Genomic DNA, 21,769 nt, shown 5'->3' on the forward strand with positions numbered 1-21,769 from the left:
CCCTACTCTGTCCCCAACCCAGACACTATTCTCTGAATTAGAAGCCATATAAATGTCAGCATGGGAAAGACTCATTCCTTCTGTCTGAATTCTGAATCAATATTCATGTTCTTCCTTAGAAAATATACTTTCACATAGCCCCACCCTTTAACTTTCTTTGTGACCTTATAGTCACGCCTGTATTTGTTATGCTTTGGGGGCAGAATTTGTCTCATTGATCAATATTTATTTTTCCGTTTATTATCTAGTATTTAGTGTGAATCAGGACTGATTTCCTTTCTTTGATTAAAGAAAACATTGCTCTTTGTCTGACTTGATATTCCTGCAAAATAATTAAACATTTCAATGGATATCTGTAAGCACCTACTGTGTACGATATATTATGAAGAGAAAGAGTTGAATGATACTTGGTCCCTTCCTTGAAAGGCATTTACTGTCCATTTGGAAATCCTTTGATGACTTTGAAAAGAGACCCAGTGCTATGGGAATGCAAAGGATGGAGAAATTAACAATAATAGGATAATCAGAGGAGGCACCTGGGGGAGGTGGTGTTTAAACTGGGCTTGTAGAGCAGCGGTTGGCAACCTTTTTTTGGAAAGACCATATAGTAAATATCTTGGGCTTTGTAGGCCATTTGGTCTCTATTACAGCTACTCAGCTGCACAGTGAGAAAGCAGCATCGACAATATGTGAATGAATGGGTGTGCCTATGCTCCAATAAAATATGATATACCAAAAAAGCCAGCCGCCAAATTTAGCCCTCATGCTGTGGTTTGCCCACCCTTGTTTTGGTGGATGGACAGGCTTTTCTCAGAAGAAATAGGGAAAGAGCATTTCAATCTGAAGAAGCAGCACAAGCTAAGGTACAGAGAAGGAAGAATGTGAGGCATGTTCTGGACTTAGTACCTTATGAAATAAGTGAGGGTGACCTTGACATTTGAGACTGCAAATACAGGATATGGCTAGACCTGTTTCATCCTGAACCACATCCTTTGTATTAAATCTGAAGATGCTCGGCTGGAGGAGAGTTGTGACAGGGTCCTGCCTCTGCTCTACAGACAGTTTGGGGAAGTCGTAGAGGAGGAGGGGGACCGGCTGCTGTAAAAAGGCCTAGCCTATAGGAAGAGTCTGAGGGAGGGGAAGTGACTAATAACAAGGATACTGCTATGTCAGTGGGCTCTGTGATTCCAAACAGTAAATTTGACCGTGTTAGAAAACCAGAGTTTTTGTGTATGTTTTTAATCAGTGACTGTAGGTTGAGCACCTTATGATAGAAGAACGTAATACACACCACAGTATTGCTACATCATGGAATGATAAACTGCACTTGGAAACTTCAGATGATCTGGAGCAAATCAGAGTAGAAAAGACGGATAAATAATTTTGGGAGTTGGAAATTTAGGTAATCAGTCCTCTTTAAAAAGAGGGGAGTGGTTGCATTTGAGAGAAGCTGAATCCCTTTCCTTGTCTCTAAAGCAGTACTTTTGAAACCTAGTCCAGCCTTTCCTGTCTTTCCTGTCTTGTTGGTAAGTTCTGGGAACACCAAGGTTCTCTAAGCCTTCTCCCATGCAAAGGTCCCAATCCAAACAGCAGGTTCTCAGCAGGCAGCATAGATCCTGTCCTACATGAATCCTTTAAGTTGAATTCCTTGATTTTTAATTATCCCTAACAAATCACGTTTGCCAAGTTTTTAGAATTGCTGCAAGAAGACCAATATTAACCTGTAAGATAATTTCTGTTGGTAGGGTAAAAATTTGTTGATCAGAGAAAAAAGGATTTAATCAACTGCATTAAGATTTCTTCTAAATAAATACTCCACATCATTGCTAGCTCCTCCTTAACTTACAAAATTGTGCATGGCTAGGACTCACTTGGAATTTTAAGAAAAATTTGAGTTATCAGTTTCACTGGCCAAAGGACCCAAAGTACTGTCTCAAACATTTCAATATGAGCAGAATTGTGCAAGTTAAGAGTTCTACTCTTAGCCACGCAGCTTTCTGGCTCTATAGCCTTCAGTCAGTTACTTGACCTCTCTGTATGTCATTTTCTTTACCTGTAAGATGAATTGACAATAATATTTATCTCATAGGGTTATTGGGAAGGTTAAATAAGGTAAAACAGGTAAAGCATCTAGCACAATGACTGGCACAAAATACTTATTCAATAAACATCAGATGCCATTACTGGTATTTTTTTTTTTTTTGAGATGGAATTTCACTCTGTTGCTCAGGCTGGAGTGCAGTGCCACGGTCTCGGCTCACTGCAACCTCTTCCTCCTGGGTTCAAGCAATTCTCCTGCCGCAGCCTCCCAAGTAGCTGGGATTACAGGCATGTGCCACCATGCCCAGTTAATTTTTGTATTTTAGTAGAGACAGTGTCACCATGTGGGCTAGGGTGGTCTTGAACCCCTGACCTCACATGATCTACCTGCCTCGGACTCCCAAAGTGCTGGGATTACAGGCATGAGCCACTGCTCCTGGCCCTACTATGATATTTTAATTGTTACTATTATACAAATTAGTCCAGGATTATATGGTTAGAGATCCACATAATTGTGCTTTGAGACTTTGTCTAGACAATAAATACCTTTAAAGCAAAAGACAATTCTTTTCTAGACTTATCAAGCCAACAGTCAGTATCAAAATTTTACATGGCACACTGGGCATGGTGGCTCATGCCTGTAATCCCAGCACTTTGGGAGGCCAAGGCAGGTGGATCAGCTGAGGTCAGGCATTCCAGACCAGCCTGGCCAACATGGGGAAATCCTGTCTCCACTAAAAATACAAAAATTATCCAAGCATGGTGGCGAGCCTATAATCCCAGCTACTCGCGAGGCTGAGACAGGAGAATCAATTGAACCCGGGGGTTGGAGGTTGCAGTGAGCCAAGATGGTTCCACTTCACTCCAGCCTGGGCAAAAGAGCAAAACTTCATCTCAAAAAAAAAAAAAAGTTTTACATGGCACATGCCTTTATAACTAACCGATAGTGAACTAAGATCAAGCACTGTTTGAGTTGTATCCAGTAAATATGGTGTCCTCTAACTCAGCTCATTGGCTTGAAGTGGTACCAAGGTGTTCATGGGGGCAAACGGAAGTTGATCAATGCTTGTATTTCAGACCTAGGCAAGTATGAGGATTGAGCTATTAGATGTTCTTCTTTTAATGTGAATACTGACTTCCTATTCTCTGATGTGTTGGTCTTTAAAATGTTCAGCTGTGCCTCAGAGAACAGTGAAATTTCTGCTGTCAGCATGTGAGGGTCGGGGGATGGGCTTCTCAGTACCATTCAGCATGGGGACCCTTGGAGTCCCTGTGATATCAGACCCCTCCTGGAAAGGATGAAGACAGTTCAACCCAAGGTCTTTATGGACCTTCTGAATTCATTACAATTAAGTAAGTTAAACTTTCATCACAGACTTTATCCCCTCTTCTCAAAGCACAAGTGAAAAAGAGACACCTGTTTAAGTGCCAAAAGCCTATTGTCTGGCCAGAGCCATTGGCTGGGTTAGCACTTACTTATTTGTTGGATAAGCTTTTTATTGAAATGCTAAGTATAAATACACAGGAAAAGTTCTCTATTCAAAACTGTAAGTACAGCTTGATGAATTTTCACAAAGTGAACACAGTAATGTCAGTAGTACTCAGATGAAGAAATAGAACTTGATTAGCTCCCAGAAGCACCTTCCAGTGTCCCCTCCCTGTCACTAACCTCCCCACTGCAGAAAGAACCACTGCCGTGACTGTTCACACCATACATTAGTTTTTGTCTGTTTTTAGAAAAACCTTATATAAATGGAATAATACAGGATATACTGTTTTGTATCTGGCTTTTTTTTTTTTGCTCAACATCTTTAACATTTACCTTGGGGTATAGTATAAAATGAGAAGGTAGATTTCTTCCTAATGTTTAGCCAATTTTACAAACCAATTTGTTGAGTGGTTCATTTATTTAACATTGGAATGTGTAGAATGTGCTAAGTCGCATACTTACCATTTATTGTATTCCATTTATCTGTCAAATAATTTCTGTACCACACAGTATTTTGGTTATCATAGCTTTAAAATGTGTTTTAGTATCTGGCATGGCAATTCTTCCCTCTTTTGCTACTTTCTTTCTTTCTTTCTTTCTTTCTTTCTTTCTTCTTCTTTTTTGAGTCAGGGTCTCACTCTTTGCCCAGGCTGGAGTGCAGTGGTGCAATCATGGCTCACTGCAACCTCAACCCCCCTAGGCTCAAGAGATCCTCCCACCTCAGCCTCCCAAGTAGCAGGGACTACAGACTCATACCACCATGCCTGGCCAATTTTTGTATTTTTTGTAGAGACAGGGTTTCACCATATTGGCCAAGCTGGTCTCGAATTCCTGGACTGCAGTAATCTGCCTACCTTGACCTCCCAAAGTGCTAGGATTACAGATGTGAGCCATCGCACCCAGCCTTGCTTCTTTTCAATAACAGTTTCAGACAGTCTAGCATTATTCCAGGTGAATTTTTGAAACCATTTTGTCATATGTAAGGAAAAAAAATCCTGTGGGTGTTTTCATGTGATTATGTTAAATTCATTCAATAAACATGTACTGAGTCCTTACTGTGTGCTGGGTGGACTTCTGGGTACTGGGAATACTCAGAGAAAAGGGCACACCAGCCCTGATGGCATTTACAAAATTCTACCGGGGAAACTGAAGACAAAAAAACAAAAAGGTGATTTCAGATGATGAGACATGCTATAGAAAATAAAACAGGGGAAGAGGAGGATGAGTGCTGGCTGGAAGAGCAGGCTGCTATTTGAGTTAGGTTGTCAATGTCTTAAGGAACATGATCCTTGAATTCCAACCTGAATCATGCCCAGAGTGTATTAGATCTATAAATTGATTTGGGAGGAGTAGACATGGTTAAAATGTTCAGTCTGGCCAGGCTCAGTGGCTTACACCTGTAATCCCAGCACTTTGGGAGGCCGAGCCGATGGCCTACTTGAGGTCAGGAGTTTGAGAACAGCCTGGCCAACAGGTGAAACCCCGTCTGTACTAAAAATACAAAAAATTAGCTGGGTATGGTGGGAGGTGCCTATAGTCCCAGCTACTCAGGAGATTGAGGCATGAGAATCACTTAACCCACGAGGCAAGGTTGCAATGAACCAAGATCACACCATTGCACTCTAGCCTGGATGACAGAGCAAGACTCCATCTCAAAACAACAACAAAACGATTCAGTCTAAGAACATAGCATTTATTACCATTTATTCAAATAGCTTATATCTGCCAGTGAAGTTTTGTTATTTTCCATATAGATTCTCTGCATTTCTTGTAAAGATTCATCATAGGTATTTAATCATATTTTGCTGTGGTATGATGATGATGATGATGACAAAGAATGGAATCTGTTCCTTTTTATCTCCAAAATTCTTATCAATATACAGAAAAGTTATGGTTTTTTTATATTTACCTCTGTCTGGTAATTTTGTTGAGCTTTTATAAATTCTGAGTAATTTGAGTTGATTCTCATCATTTTCTAGTGATATAATCATACCATATAGAAATAATTATAATATTACCTCCTCCTTTCCAATAGTAATCACTCTGAATAGCAGACATCCTTAACCTATCTCTGATTTTAATGTGAATGCTCCTAATTTTTACTAGCAAGGAAAATGGATGTATGCTCAATAAATATTTTAATTGAATATATGATTACATGCTCATCATTGGGGTAAGAAAGTCTATTTCTAATTTTGTAACTTTTTTTTTTTTTTTACCAGGATGAGTTTTAAATAACATTTTGGCACCTACTTACATTATTTTTTCTTTAGAGTTTTCTATATTATCCTTGAATTCCTGGATTATACCCTGTTTCATCTTGCTCAATGGTTTTTTTAATGTTCTGTTGAATTCAATTTGCTAGGGCCTTATTTGGGATTTTTAAAATCTGTATTCCGAAGTGAGACTGGCCTATTGTTTTCATTTTGTGCTACCTCTCTGAGGTGGAGGTTAGGTTAGTGTTCCAATTTTTATGTGCTCTGGAAAAGCTTATATAATAATCTATTCCTTCAGATTTTTATAAAAACTCACCAATAAAAAACATCTGGCATTAGAATATTTTTGGAAGAAATTACTGCTAACTTTTAACAATTCTTCTATGGCTGTGAGTCTATTATGTTTTCTTGTTCATCTTAAATCAATTTGGTAATTTTTTAATGTATCTTTTTCATGGAGAATTTCAAATGTAATAGTATAGAATTACATATCGAATTCACTTATAATTTCAGCATCATCTGATATATTCTCTTATTTGGGCTTTATTGCTTTTTTATTAAATTTGCTTATTTTCAGAAATATCTTGGAGACCAGCTCTCAGGTTCTTATGTGTGTTTTTCTTTCTTGAATTCACATACTTCTGTTTTATGATTTCTACCTTGGTTTTCTTTTTTTTTTAAAAAAAGAAGAGTATTTAAATTGCATAAATTCAATGTGTGACACTTCTGTTTTTGCTGTTTTCTCAGTGGTTCTTAAATGTTTTCATCTCAGGACCCTTTTCTCCTCTTTAAAACTGAAGACCCCAGAGAGCTTTTGTTCATATGAATTTATTCATTAATATTTACAGTATTCACATTTTAAACTGAAATTTGAGAATTATATATTAATTTGCTTTCAAATAACAATAATAAACTCACTATATACTACAGTAACAATTTTTTTAAAGTAACTATTTCCCAGAGCAAAAACATTTTGAGAAGAGTGGCATCATTTTACAATTTGCAAATACTGTATCTTTTAATGTCTGGCCTAATAGAAGACAGCTGGATTCTCATATCTGCTTCTCCAATCTATTGTGATAGATCATTTGGCTAAAGTATATGAAGAAAATCTGGTTTCACATAAATATGTAGTTGGAAAATAGAGATGTAGTTTAGTGGTCTTTTCAGATCATTGTGAATCTTCTCCTTTGATACTATACCAAACTAGAAAAGTGGTAGTTTCTTAAAGGTTAGTTGCAATGGGAAATCTGAAACCACATCAATAAACTTGTCATATTCTTTATACTCATGAGTGAGAGAAAAAAAGGCAAATAACATCTTAGGATTGTTATGGAAATAGGTTTAATCTCAAAGATCCCCTGAAAGGATCTTAAGGACCATACTTTCAGATATACTTTTCCAAGTAAATGGAAATATATACATTTTTTAAAACTTTTTATTTTCAAGTAATGTTAAATTTACAGAAGAGTTGCAGAGAGAATGCAGAGTTCCCATATACTCTTCACCCAGCTTCCCCTAATAAGAAGTTTTTAAAACTTTATGGTAAAATATATATAACATGAAATTTACCATTTTAACCATTTTAAATGTACAGTTCAGTGGCATTAAGCACATTCACATTATTGTACAACCATCACCAGCACCCATCCATAGAACTTTCTTCATCTTCCAAACTGAAACTCTATGCCCATGATGTGTAAGTTGGATTCACTTCTTAACCCAAACTACTTGAGGCATCTATTGATATTTACATGCTTAACTGGTTGCATTTGTGCTGTTAATACCTGATTAACTGGAGAGTGTAGTCTGCATGATTTTGAGGGCTGAGGTGAGAAAGAAACTGTTTCTCTCTTTGTCTACTGAATCAGGGCTATACAGTTTATACCAGACAAAAAGAGGACAGCTGTTCCCTCCACATAGGAGCACCTTTGTTTTGAGATGGCCAGAGCACTGCCTCTTCATCACTTCATCAGTCTTTGTCAGTTGATATAAACCATGAAATCAGAACACATGGGATAGTGAGAGTAATGACATGACGTTTTACCCACAAACACCATATTGCTAAGCTTGGGTTATAAGGACAAAGGAAGAGGGGGAATCCCTAGACCCATTCTTGGGGGAAGGGGAAGTCAGTAGTGATGGAGGACATGGTGCACTCTGTTGTTCCAATCTCTATGGGGGGAAGCAGTAGCAGGAAAACTGAAGATTTACAGCCAGATAAGAAATATTTTAGGCTTTGCAGTCCCTATGGACACTGTCACAACTACTCAACTCTCCTATGCAAAAGCAGTGACTGATTCCAATAAAACTTTATTTACAAAAGCAGATGGCAGGCCATATTTGGCTCAGAGACTGTGTTTGGGTGACCGCCACACTAAATGAATGCCTGGCAGGGGTCCGAAAACTGGTTAAGACTTAGGAATATCTCAGTCAACACTAGTTGACCATCTTAAAGGAGAGTTCTACCAGCACACAGATGAACAGTAACCAGGGCAATGGACAGTCACATATGCTGCCTGTTGGCAGGTACCAAAGCTGGATATCACTCTTCCTTCCAACATTTAGTTGATAAAAGTTTCATAGTCAACTCTGAGCATGAGGCAGGTGGCATCTATTAACCCCTAGAGAATAAAAATTAAACTACAGACTTCTCACTAGATGTCCACCTTCTTTAATTGCTTGTTCTTTAAGGGCTATTGAGTCCACCTCTTAATGTTGTTAGGTTTTGCTGTTTTAAATTTTATTCTATATGAAAAATTATGCTTTAATTTTTAGAAGTTATGGGATATTTCCTGTTAGGACCAGGAAGCTATAACCAGAGCATTATTGCTTCCTCCTGACAGCACTTTCTGTTTTTAGAAAACAGGCATAAGAGACCATGAAAAACCACTAAAAGGGCTGAACTCACAAGCTAATCTTAAAAGCCAGCACCTTGGCCAGACGCCATTGCTCACGCCTGTAATCCCAGCACTTTGGGGGGCTAAGGCGGGTGGATCACCTGAGCCAGGAGTTTGAGACCAGCCTGGCCAACATGGTGAAACCCTGTCTCTACTAAAAATACAAAAATTAACCGGGCGTGGTGGTGGGTGCCTGTAATCCCAGTTACTCGGAAGGCTGAGGCAGGAGAATTGCTTGAACCCAGGAGACAGAGGCTGCAGTGAGCTGAGATCGTGCCATTACACTCCAGTCTGGGCAACAAGAGTGAAACTCTGTCTCAAAAAAAAAAAAAACAAACCAGCACCTCAGAAATTCGTTTGTATCAACCATTCATCAATCAAAAATATTTGAATGCAAATATTTGGAAATTACTAATGCAAAGTATGCCAATATGCAAATTAACCTATTCATTTTTTTTCCTTTATTTATTCATTCACTTATTGAGAGTCTGTTATGAGCTAAGTCTGTTATTAGCCAAGTCTGTTTTAGGCTGCAGTTGTGGCTTCAGTTATAATCTCCTGTAAATGTTTGTTTTGTTCACATGTGTTCAGATGTATTCTGTGTAACAGTTGCCTCTACCTTCTCTTTTAATGAAAAAGCTCCTTGAGCACAAATCTGTATTTTCCCATCTCTTCATAATTCTCCACAGTTCCCAACTGCATGCTCTGCATGCAATAAAGCATTTAGCACATGATTTTGATTTATTGACTGGTGGGAAGCCTTTACAAGCCAGTCTTCTGTCTTGAGCCCCATCCAGAATTCTTCTGTTAATTTTTCAATAGTTCCCAAAGGTTACAAAGAACATTTTCCTTTTAGCCTTTAAGAGCTTGTGTAGAATTAGTCGTCACTGGGACCCAGACTTCACCCTAAACATGAGTCCATTTACATGCTCCAGTGAATTAATCCTGATGTCATATTGTGAATTGTGTCCTAATTTTTTAAGAGACTCCATATTCCATTTAATTCATAAAAATGAAAAGTAAAATGCTAATGTGTAAAACTGTTGTTACTCCAGTTAATGAAATATTTTCCCAACCTGTCATAATCAGTTCCAGCCTAGATGAGAAGCTTATTTGCAAAAATAATAGACGAAAAAGGGAAATTAAAACCTCTGTAATTAAAAATAGTAACATTCTTCTATTAGGTTCCCTGTTTAATCATCTTCATTGTTTTGTTTTTTCTTTTTTGTTGTTGGGTTTTTTGTTTTGTTTTGTATCTCTGTGTGTGTGTGTCTGTGAGAGAGCAAGAGAGAGAAGAGAGAGGTGCCTGTAATTTTCTAAAACCTGTATTTGGGGGCAAAATGTTAACATCTTGGAATAATCACCCCCTGCCAGTGTTTTTTTCTTTTTCAGTTATTCGCTTACTTTGACATTTTCATTCCCCACTATGACAGATGTTCCAGAACCACGTGCATATGGTTCTTCTCCTGGGCAAGGCCATTTCCCTGCCTCCTCTCCATCCCGGCCCATGAGATAAAGCTCAGGAATGCCTTTTGTCCATCTTTGGCTGGCAGGCAAGAGCCAGGGATCCCCACACTCTGCAACTGTATCCATAAGGCCCTGTAGAGCTCTTCAGTTTACTTCCTCCTCAATGAGATTCTGAAAGATGGTTTATCTAAAATGTGACCAAGATATACTAATAATTCTACTGGAAATTTCTACAAAGTGTTTTTAACCCTCAAAAAGTCAGACCAAGGATGGATTTTGAACCTGGTGTGACCTCTCTGCTCTGGGAGCCACCACCTGGTTCCTCGGATGCTCAGTAGCTCTGCTTCTGGAAGCAGCATCTGTGAAGGGGCAGCGGAGAGAGTCCCAGACATGGAGCCTCAAGTCAGCTCTGAATTCTGTGTCCACCACTGAGCAGCTCTGATCTTGAGCACTGTTATTTGAACTCTGTGACTCTCCTTTCTCCTCACATATAAAGTGAGGATAAGAGGAAGGTAGAGAGGATGAAAGGAGATCATGTTGTATAAAGCTGCCTCCATATACAGAATAAGCCTTACCCCTCAGTGCTGTCATAAAATCAGTAACCCACAAAGGAGAGCCAAGTTCCTCCAGGCTTCACTCCTAACCAGAGAGGTGTGTGGGATAGAAAAAGACCCACGCCGTCCTCCTAGCTCTGTGCTGGATGAGATTTGTCACTTGGGGCAAGACTGCATTCGTCACCTCAGTTTCCTCATCCATAAAATGGCACTGATACCATCACCCTTATTGAGATCATGGGGATTGAGAAGAAGTACACATGAAAGTGCCAGCACCTCTTCTGGACAATGGACGAGATTCCTCGGGTGTTATTTCCCTCCAGTTTGGGTTCTGAGTCCAGAATCCTTTCTGGAGCTCCCTGTTTGGACCACGTTCTTCCCCGTCCCTGAACATGAGTGGAGGCTTAGAGCTGACTTTTTCATGAGGCAGTCTCTTCAACCCTGAACAGCTCTTGCTCTTCAAAAGTCCTTGATATTTAACCAAAATCTGCCTCTTCGAACTTCCCACTGGTGATGCATAAAATAGAGTAAATGCCCCCAAACTCTTCTCCAATTAAGATTTTTTATCCCAGTGGAATCAGATTCAATTAAGCATCAAAGTCAATCTTTGGTGGAAAAATAAGTTAAATTTCAGCCACAGTGATCTTTGCAGAAGGGCCATCCTTGCCTTTGGCTCTGGCCCTGGAGTTGTATTGAGGTTTTGTGATTAATGGGTAATTGCCTGAGCCTCACATTTTTTAAGATCTTTTGGTGGAACTGTCCTCCTTGGTGTTGCTGGCTCTTTCTTTGGAATCACAAAAGCCCAGAATCCTTGCTGAGAATCTGGGGTCCTTATGGCATGCAGCTGCAGCTGCCACTCCCCACCTCCTGGGATGGTGCCTGAGTCTGTACTTCTAGACAGCCACAAGGTCATCTAGCAGAGTAGGAGCCAAGAGTCAGTATACATGCCTGACTGGGGAGTGGGGACCTGAGATGGCAAGGAGGACTGAGTCTTATTTATACTCACTATGGTAGACAGAATAATGGCCCCCCAAAGATGTCCACAGCCTACTCCCCAGAACCTATGAACATGTTAAGTTACATGGTGTATTAGTCCATTTTACACTGCTGATAAAGACATCTCTAAGACTGGGCAATTTACAAAAGAAAGAAGTTTAATGACTTACAGTTCCATGTGGTTGGCAAGGCCTCACAATCATGGCAGAAGGCAAGGAGGAGCAAGTCACATCTTACATGGATGGCAGCAGGCAAAAAAAGAGAGCTTGTGCAGGGAAACTCCCCCTTATAAAACCATCGGATCTTGTGAGACTTATTCACTATCATGAGAACAGCATGGGAAAGACCTGCCCCCATGATTCAGTTACCTCCCACAAGGTCTCTCCCACAGCATGTGAGAATTCAAGATGAGATTTGGATGGGAATACAGCCAAACCATATCACATGGCAAAGGGGAATTAATGTTACAGATGGAATTAAGGTCCTAATGAAGACCTTTGTGATGGAAAGATTACCCTGGATTATCCAGGTGAGTCCAGTGTAACCACAAGGGTCCTTCTAGGTAGAAGGGGCAGGAAGAAGAGTTGAGCCAGGAAGAGATTTGAAGAGGCTGAACTGCTGGCTTTGCAGATGAAGGAAGGGGCCACAAACTAAGGAATGCAAGAAATACAGCTCTAGCAGCTGGAAAGGCAAGGAAACAATTTTTCCCCTAAAGCTTCCGTAAAGGAACACAGCCCTGCCAACTCCTTGATTTTAGCCCAGCGAAATCCATTTCAGACTTCTGACCTCCAGAACTGTAAGATAATACATTTATGTTGCTTTAAGCCACTAAGTGAATGGTGATTTGTTACAACAGCAAATAGGAAAAGAATACACTCACCTTCCTTTATCATCAACACATCCTGCTACTCGCGGCAGGGCCTTCACCTGGCTGGAGACCATGCCTGTTCAGGTGTTAGCTGATCGTTAAGGAGCATCTTGTCTGGATGGGAAGGAGCACAGACGTTGGATCGAGGCAGAGCTGAGTGAGGCAGTGCCATCACTTTCTGGCTGCACAGCCTTGCTCAGATTGTTTCATTTCTCTGACCTTTATGATCCCCAGCTCTAAAGTAGGAATCATTACAGGATTAAACTGCAGAATGTACTCCTGGTTGATTACCTGGCATGCAGTCAGCTCTCAACACATGGTCTCTTTTAGTAATGATGAGTTGAACTGTGCCTTTTCTTCCCTCCCCTGGGAAGTGTTTCTCTTTTTTTAGGGTGTGAGAGAGATTGACATTCTCTCCCTTGTCTAGCACAGGACGGTCTTGCCCTGGGGATCCCTAGTGAACCATTGCTGGGAGGCTCAGATGGACTCCAGGCAGCTGGACACAGCGAATACATGAGAGATTGGCATAGCATATCCCCAGGGGAGTGAGAATGAAACTAGGATCAAGATTTCCGAAGATCAAGCCGTCCAGGTGGAAACCTCAAGTAGCCAAACACAGCAGTGTGGTTGGGCTGGAATGTTTAACCTCTCTGGGAGGGATAACAGCATTCCAGCTGGGACGTTCACCAAAAGTAACAAGTAATCGCATGGGTGTGTTCTCTATCCAAATGACCAGAGCCTCCATCTGGCCAGTTTCCCATGTAATTAGTTTAACAAAATACCAGGACATTAATATATACAAAGGAGTGTTCCAGAACATCTAGGCACAGACTGATAAAGGAGACATGGGTGTGTGTACACATGTAAGTTGAAGATGAGTTAATTTCAGTGTTTCTATTATTCTAAACTGAACTGCCGCTATGGGTTTCAAGAATTACATAGATTATGAGGTCATCTTGCTGGAACTATGATTCCAGACCATCCCTCAAAACACGACAGGACTTTTTTCCCCACTTTTATGTTGTTAGATGCCAAGGTGATTTAGCCAGAGTAAAAGCTGTACTTTATGGCAGGACATATATTCTTCCACTGTAGATTTTTTGTTTTTGTTTTGTTTTGTTTTGTTTCATTCACCGAGTTGGAAGATTTAGCTCTGCAGTGTTCAGGGAGCTACCAGTAAACCGTAGGTCAGGAGCTGGCCAGGGTGACCTCAGCTCAGCCACCAGAGCCCACCTCTCAAGTTGTTCAACTCTGCGTCTCCTCCTCTGTGCTTGACGGAGTGAACTAGGAGATCTCTGAGTTGGAGTGTAGCTCTGACCTCTGAGGGTACTTAAAGGGAAGCAGCAGGAGAAAGTGGGAAGGCAGAGAGTGGCACCAAGGTGCTGCAGATGACGTCTGCTGGCTGTGTTCCTGGTAATAAGAAGCACTGTCCTCTGAAGGGACTCATGTTCCAGGGAAGACAATTTGGGGAAATGCTGACCGAGGTCATATTTTAATGTTTAAAGCTAGCTTTTAAGTATTTAAAGAAACTATTTACAAGTCGGTCTCCTGAAATTACAATTCCATAAAACTTCCAAGTGGGCAAAGAATAATAACTTAAGGAAGAGCAGTTTCCTAAACAGATAATGAGAGTGAAGTCCAAATTGCTTTTAAAGGGAGATAAAAAGGTCTCAAATTTCTTGCTATGGTTCTGGATATTTAGTGATAGGTTCGTTTGAAGATGAAATCAACCCTGATGTTAGCTCAATAATTTCAGGATGTGGGGAGGGTTGGGGGGAAACCTAGCCTATGGGAGAGGAAAATCAGGAAAACCTTTTAGTAGATAGACATTTCTCATTGCTATCAAAGGATGTGGAAGGCCAGAAAAACCTCTTAGCAGGAAGCATCCTGGGGTGATCTATACATTCTTTCTGGTGAGACAGAAGGAAAAGGAGGTCCAAGACTAATGATCTGTCTCTTTAGATCCAGTAGCAGCAAGGATCCTAAATTGGTGGATAAAGAAACAAAGCCAGCTGGGCTTGGTGGCTCACACCTGTAATCCCAGCACTTTGGGAGGCCAAGGTGGGCAGATTGCTTGAGCCCAGGAGTTCAAGACCAGCCTGGTCAACATGGTGAAACCTGGTCTGTACAAAAAATACAAAAATTATCCGGGTGTTGTAGTGCACACCAGTAGTCCCAGCTACTTGGAGGCTGAGGTGAGAGGATCACTTTGAGCCCAAGAGGTTGCAGTGAGCCATGATCTCACCACTTGATATGGTTTGGCTGTGTCTCCACCCAAATCTCACCTTGAATTGTAGCTCCCATAATTCCTATGGGTTGTGGGAGAGACCCAGTGGGAGATAATTGAATCATGGAGGCAGTTTCCCCTATACTTTTCTCATGGTGGTGAACAAGTCTCCCGAGATCTGATGATTTTATAAGGGGTTTCTCCTTTCACTTGGCTCCTACTCTCTCTTGCCTGCCGCCATGTAAGACATCCCTTTGCTCTTCCTTCATCTTCTGCCATAATTGTGAGGCTTCCCCAGCCATGTGGCACTGTGAGTCCATTACACCTGTTTCCTTTATAAATTACCCAGTCTCACATATGTCTTTATTAGCAGCATGGGAACAGAATCATACACCACTGCACTCAGGCCTGGATGACAGAGTGAGACCCTGTCTCAAAAAAAAAAAAAAAAAAAAAAAAAGAAGGAAAGAAAAGCCAGTGTCAAGGTTGGACGTTGAGTAGAGGTGAATAAAGATCTCCTTTCAGATGAAGGTGGACCCTTTGGTAGAAACCGTGTGAGAAATGCTCTTAGTCAGATCCTCTATTTGGAAAAACCATGAGAGACGGAATGGATTTCCATCTATGCTTTGGTGGCTTTATCCTTCTTGTAATGTCATGGTTGGTTCATCTCATTCAGAATACTTGGATTTCTCTTCTTTCAGTTTCTTTCTCTTTATAATCTATTTTATCCCAAAATATAGATTTGGATCTGTTTAGCTTTTCATCAGTTGCCTCTAAGATCTGCTGTCTCTGGTGACTTTTAATAAAGGTCTGGCGTCTTTCAAGTATGACTCTGGGTCAACATATTTTCTTTTAACATGGTTAAGGTTTTGCAAGGATTATACATTTTCCTTCCAGTTGTGCAGCAAGTTGCCTGGCAATTTAGCTTTTCATTTCTCCGTATAGTTTAATTGAAATTTTTATTGAAATAATTGGGAATTCATATGCAGTTGTAAGAAATAATGTGTTATTTCAGATTTTAACTGAGTGAAAAATTCTGCTTCCAAACAAAAGAACTGTTAAAAACAAGAAATCCAGCGATTGCTGCCCATATTATGGTGTCCCAAGAAAAAGTACAGATACCAGGAACTGAATTGAAATTTTCAGGACATGCTATTATAACTCTGTGTAGCTTTGTCAGGAGAAGCCTGAAGTACAACTCTGAGGCAGTCTATAGCCCCTTGATAGCACTGAAGACCACCACACTTAGACCCCACAGGACCACAGCAAACCACCCAGAACACTCCCCTGCATCCACCTGGAGTCGTGTGCACCTGGCCACCAGGATGGTCCTAAGTGCAGCAGCCCACAGGAGATGCAGAGGTGTGCTAAGGAACCAGCAGTGCATGTGATGGCCCCGGCTTTCTCTTAATTTGAAGTTTGCCTTCTGTGCCTCTTGAATTCATATCTCATTCTGTCTCCTCACAGCCCTCTTTCCAAAACCTCCCATGGAATACGTGTATAGCTTAATGAGCTATTATAAGGGAAAGAACTAGAACTCTGCTAGTCCCCAGAGGCCCTTCCACAGGCTGTGTCCCAATCTTTGCTCCCTCTCTTCCTCTCTTGACTTTTAGAGAAATCGTTTCCTTGCATTTCTTTATAATTGTATAACCCAAGTGTGCATCCCTAGGCATTGTGGTTTAGCCTGGCCCATTTTAAATTAGGTCCTTTAAGCCTCTCTAATCTACAGATTCTCTCTTCTATCCTTTTATCGTATGTGTATGTGTGTGTGTGTTTGTGTATGTATGAGTGTGTGTGTATGTATGTGTGTGTGCAAGTTCAGTTCCTGATACCTGGAATTTTCTTGAGATGCTGTAATATGGGCAGCAGGCATTAGATTTTTTGTTAATAATGTGTGTATATACACATAAAATATTTATTTGTGTGTGTGCATGTGCGTGTATGTGTGTGTGTGTGTGTGTTAGAGCCCAGGGTATTTGACTGTAACATTTCCCATAGTGGTGAGTTTTGCTGATTGCAGAGCCATTCTCCCTTAGTGAAGGGACAGATGATGGTGACCACTACAGAAACAGGTAAGAAGGTAGCCTGAGTCCCAACCAACCCAGGGAGCCACAGTCCCTGCACACTCAGGAGGCAGGACAGATGTTGCTTTCTTCTTCCTTCACAAGGGAGAAGAATACCTTCAGAATCAGATTCAAATCTTGACTCTTCCTCATTGTTAGCTCTGTAACCTTGGGCAAGTTACTTAGCCTGTCTGAGCCTCTGCTTCCCATCTATACAATGAAGCTAATAATGCCTACCCAGAGACTTTGTGAAGATTATATAAGACAATAAGTGTGTGTTGGGCAAGTTACTTAATTTATCTGTAAAATGTAAATAGCAGAGCTAAAATGATTGTGATAACTAAATGAGTTAATACAGATAAAGCATGCAGGACATGCCTGGGGCACAGAGAGGCCTCAATAAATGTTAGCTAGTTTTACTAGTATTATATAAAGTATCTAATTTGTTGAAAATTCCTGTTTATGGTACCTTTTCTTAGGCCATTTTGTGTTGCTGTTTATAAATTACCCAGTCTCAGGTATTTTTAAAATAAAAGAGGTTTATTTAGCTCATAGTTCTGCAGGCTGAGAAGTTCAAGAGCATGGCTGTGGTTTCTGGTGAGGGCTTTTGTGCTATGTCACAACATGGTGGAGAAGATCAGAGGAGAAGCAGACCCATGTGCAGAGAGGGACCAAACAGGAGGAGGAACCTCACTTTATAACAACCCACTCTTTTGGGAACTAATCTCTTCCCACTAGAACTAATACAGTCTCATCAGAACAAGAATTCACTCACTACAGCTAAAAGGAAACAAAGCCATTCCTGAGGGATCCACCCCCAATGACCCAAACACCTCCCACTAGGTGCCACCTCCCAACACATTCGGATCACATTTCAATATGAAATGCATATTGAAACTATAGCATAGCTATTATCAGTTAAAAGGAGAAAATGGGGGCTTCCAAGTAGCTGAAGATAATGGTGGCAGCCAGATGCCCATATCCCAATATTTCCTCCCCAAATGATATAGATCAAAAAAGGGAGAAAGGAAAAGACACAAAAATCACACGCTTGGCATACCTTGAGGACAGAGAGTTAAAAATAACTTTAACTAAAAAGAGAAAGAATACCAAATCCAAGCATAGGAAAACTCATGCTTTCTTCCAGCCCACCCCACTACCGGGCTTTGAGGCAAGCAGAGAGAAAGGGAGCTGATCTATAGGGAAGAATGAAGGAGAGAACTAGTACAGAGGCCTATAGGTGATCTAAAACCACTCCCAGCCACAAGTCCACCCAAAGCCTGAAAATACAACACGAGATATCCAGGTCAATCACGGTGCAGTGTACAGGGCAGTCACAAGTCCATGCGACTTAGAGAGGCAGCCTTCAGAATGCACAGCTTCTAGGGTGAGGAGAACAGGAGAAAGGAAGGAGGGAGTGCCCTTTGGCAACTGGGTGATAAGACTTGGAGAAGGAGCAAAAGGGGATGATTCAAATGGCCACTGTTAAGAGCCCACAGATACAAGTTATTGTATAGAATGGGGAAGCATGAGGGAAAATGTGCCAGAGAGAATACCGGAAGGAATATTAAATCAGAGAGCTTAGAAAGAAACAAATCAGAAAACGAGGCAGAGGAGCCATGCAGAAGGGTGAGATGATGGAATGGAAAGGGGGATGGAGGACAGCAGCATGAACAAGATCTGTGAGAGGTGAATGAAATTGGGAAGTGAAGGAGCCAGCTGGGGGTGGGACTTGCTGGGACACAGCAGCTTCAGTGGTCAAGCTTGGTGTTCATTTCAGGACAACTCCTGCTCAGGGGAAGTAGGTGCATAGGCACATTGACATAGACACACACCTGTCTCCCAACAAGCCTCTGCCAGAGGATCCCAGGGCCAGCAGGCAGGGGAAGAAGTAGGGCACATCCAAGGGGCTCTGCTGTAAAGAAAGAGTATGCACTGGGATCCAGATGACAGGAGAGGAGGAGACGTGTGGTGATTATGGACACCATAGAAAAGGAATGCTGTAGAATTCAGAGCAGTCCAAAACGCACCATGTAAAATGAAAGAAGAGAGGGCAACTTTGGTAACACTGATTAACATTTAGGATTTTGAAAATTTATGGTGTTTGCAAAACCTGCATTTGAGTTGAGGATTTTGCAGGGGAGATGTTATTGGTTATTTGTAGAACATCATATCTTTCCAGTTACAAAATATAAATTCATTTTGCAGCACAAGATATGATGTCTCATCTTTGAAGTTCTTTTTTCTCTATGTATGCGTGGAAAGGGAACATGGTAGAAATAATCCTTTTTATTGTTTTTATGGGGGTAGATAATAGATGAAATATGGCACAGAACCCCCACTTCAGCACGTGAATGAGACACAGAAGGCAGTTCTCTCACTGAAGAAGGGGCCAAGGGCCTCCGCCTAAACAGCTCAGCCCCTTCTCACACTGCAGAGTCCCTCAGGACTGCCCCAGGACCTGGGGGCTATGTGGCACACTCCTTGAAAATCATTTGGTACTTGTCATTTCCTGATGCCTATTGCAGTAGATGTTGGAGCCACACAGATAAATAAGTACCATTCCCTGCCCTTGGATAACTCAGTCTAGAGGAGAGACAGAAGGTTAAACAACCATCTGGAATGTAGTCAGCTGGGTGCTAAGGTAGAACCTGGGGGAGAAGAATAAACTCTGTTAGAGTGGCCATTATCAAACAAAAGATAAGTGTTGACAAGGATGCAGAGAAAAGGGCCCCCTTACACACTGGTGGTGGGAATATAAATGAGTGCAGCCACTATGAAAAACAGTATGGAGGTTCCTCAAAAAATGAAAAATAAAACTACCATATGATCCAGCAGTCCCTGGGTTGCTGGGTATATATATCAGGATCAGGAGATCCTGATTTCGGTTGAGATCAGTGAACTCCCTTATTTCTTGCAGCATTATTTACAATAGCCAAAACATGGAAGCAACCTAAATGTGTATTGATAGACGAATGGATAAAGAACTTGTGAAATATATACATGCATACACACAAACACACACACACACAATGGAATATTATTAAGCCTTAAAAAGAAAAATTATGGCAAGATGGCCGAATAGGAACAGCTCCGGTCTACAGCTCCCAGCGCGAGCGACGCAGAAGACGGGTGATTTCTGCATTTCCATCTGAGGTACCGTGTTCATCTCACTAGGGAGTGCCAGACAGTGGGCGCAGGTCAGTGGGTGAGTGCACCGTGCGCCAGCCGAAGCAGGGGCGAGGCATTGCCTCACTCGGGAAGCGCAAGGGGTCAGGGAGTTCCCTTTCCAGGGGTGACAGACGGCACCTGGAAAATCGGGCCACTCCCACCCGAATACTGTGCTTTTCCGACAGGCTTAGGAAACGGTGCCCCAGGAGAGTATAGCCCGCACCTGGCTCAGAGGGTCCTACACCCACGGAGTCTCGCTGATTGCTAGCACAGCAGTCTGAGATCAAACAGCAAGTCGGCATTGAGGCTGGGGAAGGGGCGCCCGCCATTGCCCAGGCTCGCTTAGGTAAACAAAGCAGCCTGGAAGCTTGAACTGGGTGGAGCCCACCACAGCTCAAGGAGGCCTGCCTGCCTCTGTAGGCTCCACCTCTGGGGGCAGGGCACAGACAAACAAAAAGACAGCAGTAACCTCTGCAGACTTAAATGTCCCAGTCTGACAGCTTTGAGGAGAGCAGTGGTTCTCCCAGCACGCAACTGGAGATCTGAGAACGGGCTGACTGCCTCCTCAAGTGGGTCCCTGACCCCTGACCCCTGAGCAGCCTAACTGGGAGGCACCCCCCAGCAGGGGCAGACTGACACCTCACACGGCCGGCCAGGTACTCCAACAGACCTGCAGCTGAGGGTCCTGTCTGTTAGAAGGAAAACTAACAGAAAGGACATCCACACCAAAAACCCATCTGTACATCACCATCATCAAAGACCAAAAGTAGATAAAACCACAAAGATGGGGAAAAAACAGAGCAGAAAAACTGGAAACTCTGAAAAGCAGAGTACCTCTCCTCCTCCAAAGGAACGCAGTTCCTCACCAGCAACGGAACAAAGCTGGACGGAGAATGACTTTGACGAGCTGAGAGAAGAAGGCTTCAGACGATCAAATTACTCCGAGCTACGGGAGGATATTCAAACCAAAGGCAAAGAAGTTGAAAACTTTGAAAAAAATTTAGAAGAATGTATAACTAGAATAACCAATATAGAGAAGTGCTTAAAGGAGCTGATGGAGCTGAAAACCAAGGCTCGAGAACTACGTGAAGAATGCAGAAGCCTCAGGAGCCGATGCGATCAAATGGAAGAAAGGGTATCAGCCCTGGAAGATGAAATGAATGAAATGAAGCGAGAAGGGAAGTTTAGAGAAAAAAGAATAAAAAGAAACGAGCAAAGCCTCCAAGAAATATGGGACTATGTGAAAAGACCAAATCTACGTCTGATTGGTGTACCTGAAAGTGACGGGGAGAATGGAAACAAGTTGGAAAACACTCTGCAGGATATTATCCAGGAGAACTTCCCCAATCTAGAAAGGCAGGCCAACATTCAGATTCAGGAAATACAGAGAACGCCACAAAGATACTCCTCGAGAAGAGCAACTCCAACACACATAATTGTCAGATTCACCAAAGTTGAAATGAAGGAAAAAATGTTAAGGGCAGCCAGAGAGAAAGGTCAGGTTACCATCAAAGGGAAGCCCATCAGACTAACAGCGGATCTCTCGGCAGAAACCCTACAAGCCAGAAGAGAGTGGGGGCCAATATTCAACATTCTTAAAGAAAAGAATTTTCAACCCAGAATTTCATATCCTGCCAAACTAAGCTTCATAAGTGAAGGAGAAATAAAATACTTTACAGACAAGCAAATGCTGAGAGATTTTGTCACCACGAGGCCTGCCCTAAAAGAGCTCCTGAAGGAAGCGCTAAACATGGAAAGGCACAACCGCTACCAGCCAC

General features: G+C 41.7%; 1 protein-coding gene and 1 long non-coding RNA gene across 4 annotated transcripts in view; one reads left to right on the forward strand and one right to left on the reverse strand.

Annotated features, from left to right (window-relative positions):
• Window positions 1-21,769, forward strand: part of THSD4 (thrombospondin type 1 domain containing 4) — a 681,844-nt gene that overhangs the window by 572,913 nt on the left and 87,162 nt on the right. The gene's annotated exons all lie outside the window — the stretch shown is intronic.
• On the reverse strand, window positions 9,895-12,714 carry LOC129014275 (uncharacterized). Its single transcript, XR_008494185.1, has 3 exons — window positions 12,543-12,714; window positions 11,833-11,947; window positions 9,895-11,727 (listed from the first exon to the last, which is right to left on the reverse strand). It is a non-coding gene; the product is annotated as an uncharacterized LOC129014275 (long non-coding RNA).

Source organism: Pongo pygmaeus, chromosome 16 (assembly GCF_028885625.2).
Source record: "Pongo pygmaeus isolate AG05252 chromosome 16, NHGRI_mPonPyg2-v2.0_pri, whole genome shotgun sequence".
Taxonomy (NCBI): domain Eukaryota; kingdom Metazoa; phylum Chordata; class Mammalia; order Primates; family Hominidae; genus Pongo; species Pongo pygmaeus.